Source organism: Pipra filicauda, unplaced genomic scaffold, assembly GCF_003945595.2.
Source record: "Pipra filicauda isolate LSUMZ 115617 unplaced genomic scaffold, ASM394559v2 scaffold177_size2800117_pilon, whole genome shotgun sequence".
In the NCBI taxonomy this organism is placed as follows: Eukaryota; Metazoa; Chordata; class Aves; order Passeriformes; family Pipridae; genus Pipra; species Pipra filicauda.
The window spans coordinates 2283377-2295787 of record NW_024104284.1 but is presented as its reverse complement, the minus strand read 5'-3'; the positions used below and the strand labels follow the sequence as shown (position 1 = coordinate 2295787).

Below are 12411 nucleotides of genomic sequence, written 5' to 3'. Positions count from 1 at the left end.
TGCTCTTCCTTCCTTCATAAATCCAGTCATTTTATCATACAAGGCAGTCACATTGTGTGACCACAAGTGGCTTTAAGAGGACTATATGATTTTCCCAGGACTAGAGTGTGGCTGACCAGCCTGCCTGTTTTGATGATAATGCCTTTCTCCAGGCATCTGCATGACTTTTTGAAGACAACAGAGAGTGGCCTCACAATGATATAAGCTGGTTGACTCAGCATGCTAAGGTATATCCCATTTGGTCCAATGGATGCACAGGAAGTTCCACCTGAATGAGAGGAAGAACTTCTTTACTGTACAGGTGACCAAGCACTGGAGCAGATTGCCCAGAGAGGTTGTGGAGTCTTCCTCACTGAAGATATACATGAACTATCTGGACACAATCCTGTGCCACGTGCTCTGGGATGACCCTACTTGAGCAGGGAGGTTGGACCAGATGACCCACTGTGGTTCCTTCCAGCCTTACCCATTCTGGGATTCTGCAATTCTGTGATTCTGTGACTTATATGGGCTGAGCTCTATCTTTTCTCAAGGCATTCCTGACTCTGATCAGATTCTACTACTGGTAGTTTCTCTCTTCCTTGAGAGAAGGAAGAGACACAAAGGCCCAAGAAACCTTGTTGGTGAAGACTGAACAGGTAAAGAATAGGATAGAACTTGGTAACTTTATAGCTAGATTTTTACCTTTAAAGTGGCATAGATAATATAAATAGTACTTCCTTCACTTTTTCATGAGCCCTGGATTTTTCTCTAGGACTGTGTATAGTTTTGAACTTAAGAGTCCCAAACATTATCTCCCTCAGCTAAGGATTGTACTAGAGATGGATACATACATGAGCTACCTTCTATTTTTTGCCTATGTACATCTGAAAGACATGGTCCTAAAAGTAGGTTTTAAGGTATTTCAGTATATATGTGGTCTTCCTAGTCACAAGACCGGAGGAATTATTTGTGCCTCAACTTACACAACAGTTTGCTAATATTTAAAGTGATCTTGGATTCACCACATACCATTGCATTTCCCTGAAAGGAAGTATTCTACAAGATCTAAGACTTCTTATTAATTGCTTCCTTACAGCTCTTTCATCAACCTAGATCCATACTTGTAGATGACTTCTGTTTGTCTTGTCAAAATCTGTAAGGCCTGTGAAATATCTTTAAATGTTAATATCTTCAAATGTTAACATATTAGAGTTTGAGACAGCAGAATAAGATCTCTAACTTTTCTCTTCTATACTTGCAGTGTCTTGTAGCAAAGGTATTTATAGATGACACCACAATCATCTGCTACACCAAAGAGAAAAAACAATCCCTTTCTCAGGCTTCATCTGACAAGACAACTTTGACAGTTATATGCGTAAATCCAAATCTAGAAGGAGAACACAAAGGCAAACTCATTCAACAGGAGACAAGATCAACAAAATTATGTTTTAAACCTGTGCTGACCAACTAACTTATTTTTCAGAGATTGACATGCTCACAGAACTTTTTGCAGCCACCACAGGCCACAGTACAGAAAGAGGTTTTCATTCTGGGATGCTTTCATAATGCACAATGCCTGCATTTCCATTCTTCTGATCTAAAAGTAAATTGGAATTCAAAGGAGTTGTAGCTAGCATGTCAGTAAATATAGAGCATTTATTTCTAACGGTGCTGTTCAGAAACCACTGTGCTTAATCTCTTAACCCCTTTCTTGAGAGTTCTAATCTAGAGGCGACATTAATAATAATCAGGTGATTAAAGTGTATCATAGAGTCATAGAACGGTAAGGGGTTGGAATGGACCTTAAAGATCATCTTAAAGTCCCAACCTGCTATGTGCAGGGTTACCTCCCACTAGACCAGATTGCTCAAGGCCTTATCCAACCTGGTTTTGAATACTGTCAGGGTTGGAGCATCCACAGCCTTCCTGGGCAACCCGTTCCAGTGTCTCACTACCCTCACAGTAAAGAATTTCTTCCTGATATCTAACCTATATTTCCCCTCTTTCAATTTGTACCCATGTCCTATCAATACAGTTCCTGACGAAGAGTCCCTCTCCAGCTTCCCTATAGGCCCCCTTCAGATACTGGAAGGTTGCTATGAGGTCTCCAAGCAACCTTTTCTTCCCCAGACTGAACAGCCCCAACTTTCTCAGCCTGTCTTCATAGGGGAGGTGCTCCAGTCCTCTTACTAGCTTCATGGCCCTCCTCTGGACTTGCTCCAGAAGTTCCATGTCCTTCTTGTGTTGGGGACCCCAGAGCTTGATGCAGTAGTCCAGGTGGGATCTCATAAGAGCGGGCTAGAGGGGTAGAATCACTCCCTTGGCCCACTGGCCATGCTGGTTTTGATGAAGCCCAGGACACAGTTGGCTTCCTGGGCTGCGAGCACACACTGCCAACTTGTGTCGAGTTTTTCATCAACTATCACCTCAAGTCTTTCTCCACAGGGCTGTTCTCAACCAGTTCTCTGCCCACCCTGTAGGTGTGCCTGGGATCACCATGACCCAGGTGCAGGACCTTGCACTTTACTGTGTTGAACTTAATGATGTTTGCATGGACCCACATCTCAAGTCTGTCAAGGTCCCTCTGGATGGCATCCCTTCCCTCCAGCGTGTCACACAGCTCAGTGTCGTCAGCAAATTTGCTGAGGGTGCGCTTGATCCCACTGTCCATGTCACCAACAAAGATGTTGAATAGATTATTTCAGTATCATTTATTATTTCAATGAGACTGTACTATCTTCTTGCAAAATAGGAGCAGTTTCAACCCAAAGTGTTGTCAATAGGGATATACTTTTTTTTTCACTGATTTTTTTAACTCTTCACCTCCTGAGAGGCCTTTCTCTTCTAGGGTATTTTCTTTAAAATTTACAGCTTAACTGTAGCAAATATACAGAATATTTTTCTATCTTTTTTAGTTAACCAGTAAGTTCAGTTGATACCTTCCTACTGAATGGCTCTATGAAGAGGCCTATTTTTCAGGATGTGACTGAGGTCAGAGGATTCCTGCATTTGGAGAAGACCTATGCAATACTACTTGACATTTCTCACTAGTTTTCCAGATATGTTTACTTATATAAATGGTGCTAATGTTTTGTATGGGAATGGTCTGCCAGTACATGTTATCGTATGAACACTTTGCCTTCTCTGCTTCTAGTAGAGTATGATGTGTTAGTTTCCCAAATAGGGAATACATAAAAAATCCTGAAGAAGAGCTAGTATTAAGAGTTTTCCCTGTGCACACCCACTGATCTTCCCCTAAGCCCCTGAGACCAAGATAACTTCAGAGCTTTGTGGTCGAGGAGAACTGAGGAAAGTAGAAGTGTCTTCTCATTTTGAATAAAAGAAATCACTTACATGTATGATCTCTCCTGCACCTGTGATGTGCAGGGTTTAAGGCAGTTCCAAACAAGTTCCACGCTTTTGCAGACAGATAGCCTTTCTTTGTATGCATAATGCACTGTTTTCATCTGAGTCAAATAAAACTGGAATAGTAAAGGGAAGTTGTATACTTTAGTACTACAAAATCAAAAATCATAACAGTTCTATATTTTAGTACAGTTGAAGAACAGATTCCATTGCACTGTTATTATGTAGTTTGTTTTTGCTGAGAAATAACCCTACAGTCTGGTTCCTCCTAATTACTCACTCAGTGTATATTTAGTATTCCCTATTAAATATTCTTGAAAATTAACTTCTCCTGCTCCCCTCTATCATGTTACTTTTGCAGTTATCCTTGTGGCAAACCTCACTTCTGTCCCTCCTACTCACCGGCAAAGCTTCTTCCCACAGGTTCACTTTTTTACCTTTCCTCTTCATTTCACAATTTTAAAGAAAGATGAAACATGAATCTATTTGTTTCTTGTTTTGGGATATCTTAGGCATTTTCTACGTGTGAAATGGCAAGAATGTTCACTGAGTTTTTTTCCTGATGCTTCTGGAAGAGACTTTGAGAGACTATGAGCAGACCAGAAGCATTTTTAGCCCATACAGAAGATGTTTACTGTAAACAGAATGCTCATTTATCTCTCTGGATTTGACTTAAGCAGTTATCAACAGAAGCAAAACATGAAACAAATAAACAATCCTAACGCAAAGTGCATTTTCGTGGGAACATATTTTCATTTTATGTTTCTGGATGGGGTAATCACACACATCCTATGGTATGTGTTCTAGAGAAGCTGTAGATGAGCTATGAAGAATAATATAAAAATAAAAGTAAAAATAATGGTGCTTTTTAATATCATATTTATAACAAGGAAAAAAATTACCATAACTGTTTTTATATGTTTCCTACCCTCGATTTTTTATAGTATAGTTTTTCCCTTACCTATTTCCAACAATTTTGGGAGTCACAAAGTAAGTACTGAAAAACTGTTAATTAAAAAGAATGCATTCAGGGCAATCCTACCTCTCTGTGAAGGACAGACTCTTTGTTTTTCTTGCTTAACATTTTATTACTAGGGATTCATGCATGACTTTAGTCTTTGTTCTTCAGAGTGCATCTGCTCCTGCTGTTACTTTACCACCTGAAATCATAGCCATTTGTTTGTGACATCAAAATTAGTTACTGTGAAGATGATTAGATTGTCACCAACAGATGATTATGATTTCAGATGGTAAATGAACAGCAGGAGCAGATGATCTCCTAAGGAACAAAGATACTTGATCTCATACAATTGTTCTTAGTGACAAAAAAAATAATAAAAAAAAAGGAGATAAAAAAGCAAATAGATATTCTGAAGAGTTTCTTAAGTTTGTGATGAGAAAATTTGAGATTTTTCTGTAAATCAAATCTATTTTAGTATTTTTAAAAATCTACTTCAATAATAGATCAAGGATATAAGAAATATAAAAAATACAAAAATATGTGGTGGTATTGTAAGCCATAATTGTATGGTAGCATTCAGATTCTTACTCAGTTGTTTCTTTACTAGCTTTTGGGAGAAAATAAACAGAATATAAATCATGTATTTATGAAATTTTACATACTAATGCATCTTCGTTTTGAAGGAAACAGAATTCATGTGAACTTTGTAGTTCTAACTCTCACTAGTTTTATAAAGGCATTTTTATAGTCCTCTATATGTTTATTTTTCAACTGGGGATTTTGGTGAAAACTTCCAATAGATAATTTAATACTCCTGTATTTCCATGAATAGTAATGGAAATCTACAGTTTGGGAATAAAGTTTTTGTTTTGTAATTCAGACATTTTTAATTGGAATTTATGTGTGTTATATCTTGCTGAAATATGTAATTCTTTTGGGTATATTTCAAAGGTGATTTGCAGTGGATCATATGCATTTTTACTCTCTAAGTACTGCTGTTGCATTGGACTTGGCTTTTGAATTGCTTCCAAACTTAATAAACATTGTCAATTATAATACATTCTTGCTAGGAGGTAGACTGATACATCACTAAACATTTGCTGAATTATTTGGCATTCTGAATGGAAACCACAGTAAAAGGTATTGACAACACCACTTATTTGATGAAACACAGAACGGTAGTTTTCCATCTATTGATTTTGGTGTTTTTTGTTCTGTTTTGGGAGGGTTTTTTTTAGCAAACAGTCAGGTGAACATTATACCATCACTGGGGCAATTTCATCAGCTGAACCACTTGTCTGCATTCTCTCTGTCTCACAACCTTATCTAGAGTCTCTTACCACAGCTGGTTATGTTTGAAAAATACCTTGCCTTTGTAACTGCTGAGTTGATGTGCTAATTTTCTAATTAAATTTTCTTTCTAACTGAAGGGAAAATTAAATTTAGAAACAAAGGAGATTTCTCCAATTTTGTTTCTTCCCTGAATTACTGAAGCTGGGAAATCCGTGTTGTATTTGCCATTATTAATAATTGATTTACTATTTTTCAGTTTCATCTAACGATGAGAATAATTTTATCCAGCATAAAACCAATTAAATGCAACTTGCATGTATTTTTGGAAATAGTTGAAAAAACTTCTAAACCACCTAATATTAAAAACCACCTCATATTAACAAAATGGGGAATGTGGGTTTTTTTACTTCCTGTTTTTAGAACTACTGATGAGCCAAGTTAGCGTTTTTTTGTGTGAATGGCATTTGGGCACAACTCTGGAGTGTAAGATGACAACTGCAGTGGTCCTCTTCCTTTTCCCATGTTTCCCCTTTTGAGATGCTCAGTTAGGTGTTTGAAGTCTTGCAAGTTTTGCATCTTCAGAGGTGCTTTCTTTACTGAGTTTAGTGTGTATTTATAAAGTGCCTAGTGTTTTAAGCATATGGCCAGAACATTGGGAGACTTAGATTTATCTGTTTCCTTCTATTTAGCAGAAGGAGAGTACTTAGGGGGTGCAGAGTAAGCGGGATAATGGCAGCCACCTTTGGGAGATGTGTATTTAATATGATTTGCAGACAAAAAAGGAAAAATCAGATGCTGCTAAAATGCAAGAAATCCACAGGGAAGGACCGATCTAAAGGAATCATGACTCTGTAGTTTGTCTGTTGATTAAAGCTCTTGTGAATGAAGATGCAGATGTGTATTCTGGTGTTCTCTGTCTAGTTTACAGATATTGTGCATATTTTAGATACAGATTAAAGAAAAAGTGTTGCAAACAACCTGCTGCCTGGTTCTTGAGTAGTATAGATTTTGCATATGTAGGGAACATACACTTGGGCTGGGAGGCTTGTGATTTGGATGCCCACAGGCTGAGAAGGAACTCGAGTCAGCTTTCTAGGAGACTGCTTAACCATTAAACTTTTGATGTATAAAATGTATAAAGAGGGAACAGCCACCATGACAGTAGATAGCCAGCTCTGTGGGTAGAGATGATTTCAGATAATTTCTTTTTGTTTTCCCAGTCCCCTAAAATTCCAATATGAATTACATTTATTCGACGTTTCTAGCCTATTCCTTTGAAAAAATATGCATGTGAAGTAGAAATGCAGAGCTCATTTTTGATGTTAACTCTCAAATTTAATTATGTAGTTCTGCAAATGATCTGCATTTGGTTTTCTGTCTTCAGCTGACCAAATGGAGCAGGATCACATAATTCACCTGAATACAGTGTTCCTCTAAATACTTTCACTTTTCTAAAGTCTTTTCTCTTTTGCCTGTGCCCTTCCTCCCAATCTGGAACCCACCATGTACCTCACCCTTAGTCTGGGATAATAATGTCCTTGAAAAATTGAATTGCCTGAACTGAGACTTTATTGCTGTCAGAACCAAGACTTAATTCTCCACTCTCTCCTCCATCCCCTTTCCTTTACATCAAACATCTTGTCCCTATGACTTCCACTCCCCCACCACTTTCTCCTCCTCTTCATTCATATAATCTTCACTCATACCTATACTGTGCTTGTTGATGGCCCCCTTGACCTTCTTAGCTTCAGCAACCTCTCTCTCCTTGTCTAGTAGACTTGCTCATTCTTTCATCTCTTCTTCGTGTGGGTCATGCCTTTGTTTTCATCATCATCACCATTCTCATTCCCCTCTTAATTGGTTAATGAATAGTAGTCTTGCCTGCACAGGTCACCTGCAGTTGCACTTAGGCACTCTCCTAATTGCTTTATCCCCACAAACATCACTTTCTTGCAGCTTTTACAAGCAGCTTGATCTGCCAGCTCATTAATTTGATTTGCTCCCGCTCCAAATTTGCTGATCCTCTTTACTGATAAGAATAACTGTCCCTCCTTCTGCATTTAGATTGGTTCTTTTCTGAACCTGCTTCGTCTTAGTCTTTGGTTAAGTGGTACACTGACATATTGTTGGAAAAATGTGATGCAGAAATTACCACGTGAAACTTACAGTGTAGATGTTTCATCTGTCTTGAAATATTTCGTAGAATATCCTGTGGAAATCACCCACTGCAAACACTAGGTTTTACTTTTACCAAAATCTTATGTTTCCAAGCAGGAGTAAAGCTGTGGGAGAATTCAAAAGACTTTTCTCACAAGAATTAAATGCCAAATGTTGCAGAAATTTATACAATTTAAGTCTTCTTCAGTAATGCAATTTCTGTTTTGGCTGTACAGAAAATAGTCCAGTGAAATTAAAGATATCACAACCTGACTTCATGGAGAACTAAATAGTATTTACTTCAGTGTCATGGTTATTTTAAGGTTAAATAAACTAGTATTTTAATGAGTGTCTTTATATAACATTGGTTTGTTTAGGGTCATGTAGAAAAGATCTTTTGATTGAATGACATTGTGTAATGACAAAACATTTTTTCATGTCTGAATATTGGAGTAGCTGGTGACTTAGAAATACCACAGATAGCTATGTTAAGTAGGTAATGATTGCATCTGGTATTTCAAGCCAAGATTGTGTGTAGGCAATTGCTGAGAACGTAATGGCCATACTATTTGCCTCTTCAATTGTTTGACTGACCTTTTCTGAGTTCCTACTGAGGTAATAAAATTAGAAAATATTCTAGTATATAAATAGGCTTTTACAGTGAGTGAGTATAAAACGATAATATCTTTTTATTATAATATTTACATTTTTCAGTCCTGTTATTGAAGTAGTTACTTGGTTTTGTAAATTCTCTCTTTTGCTGTCAGTGGATTTGTAATGGGCTATATTCTAGGGCATGTTGAGAACCTGCCAGTTCTGGGGAATAATTATTGCATGTGAGTGTCCTCCATGTCTCTTAAGTTCTTGTCCATTTTAACTTACAAAATTGTGAAGTCAGGATGAGATCTGGTTCTAAGCTTTCCTTCTTATTGCCTTACTACAAGATTTTACCCTGTACTTTAAGTAGCACATTATAAGAAGGCTTTATTCAATGTGAATACAGGTAGCATAATCTGAAAGAGCTTTTTGATGATTTTCCATTGAATATTTTATTGAGTTCCAAAAATACTGATTATTTCTTTATGAACAGTCTTTCCTTCATCCAGTGAAGGGTTATTTTAAATACCGGGGTGCTAAACTTAATTTATGAGTGTGTCACATACAGAATTATATCATGGTTTACTCTGCCTCATTACACAAGACATGAAAGCACTCCTTCATGCTGATGCACCATGTCACTCAGTGTAGTGCAGGGAAGAACATGTGCTCTTCAGCAGTGTCAAGGGAAGTCATATACCAGCTGACGCTGCTTCTGATGCGTGAACAACTATACCTTTCCTATAGGATAAGGAAGAGCCTAGGGAGAAAATTGTATTCTCTAAGCAAGAATGAAGTTGTGGTTTAGACCACATATACCGAGTGTTCATAAACATGAAAAGTCAATGAGTGACCTCGAACCAGGGGAAGTTATTGAGTGAAGGCAGAAGAAATGTATCCCCGTGATACTTGATCAAGTAGAAAAGAGAAAATTAATGCAGACATATATATATGTATGTGCAGATTGACAACAGAAGCCTGATTCTATAGGCCATCTTGTGGAGCTGAATGATAGAACTGAAATCTCATCTTCTGATGTTTTCTGGTCTTCCTGACAGAAACAGAAAATTAGAAATGAGTCACCAGTGGTACCCGTGTAGACACTAATACCTGTGAACATGCAGGGCACACTGTCATCACTCTGAACTTTTCTTAATCTAGTAGCCCACCGTGGTGGGGTAACTTGTCACTGTCCCCGTGTCAGCAAATTCCATTTTTTTGCAGTCTTATTACACTGAGGCTCATTTGGTAATATTGTCAATTGTTCTCCTTCCTCACCCCACTCCCCATGCAGAAAGTTCCTCTGATGGTTAGTTTTGTTTTCCATGAATTCCAGACAGTGGAGGACCCTTTTGTAGAAAGGTCCCCCAGTTTTCCCAGCCAAGGGGACACTACAGAGAAAGGATAAGCAATAAAAATAACACCACTCAAACAGAACTTTTGAAGACCACCTCTGCTATGGCTGCTGTGAAAAAAGGTGTAAAGCACTGAGATTACATTTCCGGGGGAAGGCTTATGAAAGATAGTTGAGCCATTTTGTATGTTAATCATACATTTGCTTTGGAGTCTAAACTGTTTTGCAGTTATCTAGTACCGACAGCAAAAGTAGACAGTGGAAGATGAAGAAATTTGTTCTTAGGTAAGAGAGGTCTTTGGTGTGTTTTCATAGACTTCAGAAGACTGCTAACAATTACCGCCAACAATGAATAGGACATGCTTTTCAAATGTTAGTAATTATGTTGCATAGCTAGCCTGTGTATTTTTGTAGCACATTTGCCCACAGGTTTAAATAATATAAATGGAAATTGTTTTAACATGTTTCATGAATCTACCTCTAAATTAATGTCCCGCAGAAGGTACAATGTTGTTGGTCTATTACAGATCCTGTGACTCTTAGTAATTACAATTCTACCTTTGGAATATGGTGAAGTTAGTTTGGGATAAATATTTAGTGGGCAGAAAAGTCCAATTTTTATTTTTTTTTGCTGAAAACTGACAAGAGGATGAAAACACTCACCTGGAGATGTTCTCCTGCTATGCATAAAGGTGTTAGAGGATAGTATTTCTTTCTCCCATGTTTTTTAATCAACTGATTGTTAGAAGACTCATTGAGATAATTTCTGAAGAGTTCTTTTGTTCTTGCACTTAATCCTCTATTGTTGTTGTACTCCTTGTCACGTTATAACTTTATTACTGCAACTAAATATATTTATACACTCTCCTACAATACAATTGAGTTGAAGTAAGCACGCAACAGTGAGAAATGATAGTTAAAAAATCCTCAGTAATATATTAAAAATAGAAAATTAATTACAATTAATATTTTTTTGATAGAAGTTTTCCAAGAGACCAAGTTTTTATTGGCTTTCTAAAACAAGTTTGTAAGAAGCTTCATGAAACATAGGCCCTGAATATAAAAAGTTAATATCTTGCAACTATATTAATGTAATGTCTAGAATATTACATTACTTTGTTTCCAGAGATAATCAATGATGTTAATATAATATCTGCCTCTCAGAGCCAATGTATGATTTGAATTCATTATTGCTTATAAAGCACTTTGAAGTCTTTAGCAGTAAGGTGTTGCAAAGTGTAAAAGTACTATTATTAATTTAACATCACCATTAAAGTCAGTACTTTAGGAGCATTTGCTGTACTCGGCTCAATATCTTTTTATTCATCATATGCTGCATATTAGTTATTTTAACATTTAGAAAGCTTAGTAATCTGGAAGTATTCCAAACCATTGTTCCAGACAGCAGTTAGATATTTGGGTGGATCATGTAAAAACAGTGAAATGGCTGAGAAAGCATGTAAAATGTTTGTTTTAAGTAATATTACATCAATGGAACAGACATCTGCAGCACTGGATTTGATTTTAAACTACTTTAAACTTTTTTGAAGTTAATATTGTACTATGTTTTTCTAAAATTGATTGGGGGGGCTAATATCATGTTATTTCTAAACAAGTAGACTTTTATCTTTTGTTCAGTTTTCATTTCTGTTTCTGAAATATTTGTGGGAAATCAGATTTACAGTGGGCAGTTCTTAGGAGGTGGTGAACATCTGCCACTCAGTATTATTGTTGCTGTTTGGTTTTGTAAGCTAGCATCAGATATCAAGATCTGTATTATCTTTTTTTTTATTTTCACTAATGTCATATCTTGTATAAGACTATTTAAAAATATGAGCAGTGGTGGGCCTTGGAGGCTATAGCATCAGAAAAGAGTATAAAATCTGTCTTATCATATAATGATTATGTGCCATAAAATAATGCTGTGTATTTATACAGTTGTTTATCTATAATATTATATTCTAAATTGTCCCAGATGGAGAAAAAGAAATTTTAGGGATCCTGTCCTCCATATTTCTGAGTACAATTGTCTTGAATTTGTGTTTAGCTCTGGAGTTCGGCTCTGGAGTTCAGTGTACTGGCTTTGGAGCCAGTTCTAAACTGGGTAAAACACTCTTAGAGCTCAGGGTCCAACCAAGCTCCCCAGCCCTACAGAGGTAGGTGGGGAGAGCAATCAGGTGAATAACAGATATGTCTTTGTGAATGGTATAAGCAGATGTTCCAGATTTCTGAAAGCAATATGAATTTAAAAGCCAAATGTGCAAGTAAATCAATTAAAAGATTCACCTGTAAGCAGTTTGCTGAGTCGGCAGTGAGGAACTTCCATTTTCACCGTATAGTTGAAAATGAGGACATTAATTACAGGTAATGTTTTCTGAGTCTTCTCCTTGTGGTAGACATTTTATTTAAAAGTACTACTTGCGCTACTAGTATTAGAGGAATCCTTTCTAGGTACTGGAAATTAATTTCCTTCTCTTCTTTGAATTTATTCTACATTCTGAAATTAATTTAATATGTGCTGCAAGTGAATTAACCATTGAACCCTTTGATTTCTCTTGGGATTACTAAATCAGGTAACAAACAGGTTTATTATCCCTAGAATGAAATGCCATATGGCTCAGGTTCACTCATGTTATTTTCAGATATATGCTAGAAGATTAAAGTATGTTCTTAATAAGAAATTACACATTTCAAGCTCATT

At 36.8% G+C, this 12411-nt stretch overlaps 1 protein-coding gene across 4 annotated transcripts in view; it reads left to right on the top strand.

The window, feature by feature from the left end:
- STAU2 (staufen double-stranded RNA binding protein 2) overlaps positions 1 to 12411 on the top strand; it is a 171721-nt gene that overhangs the window by 72078 nt on the left and 87232 nt on the right. The gene's annotated exons all lie outside the window — the stretch shown is intronic.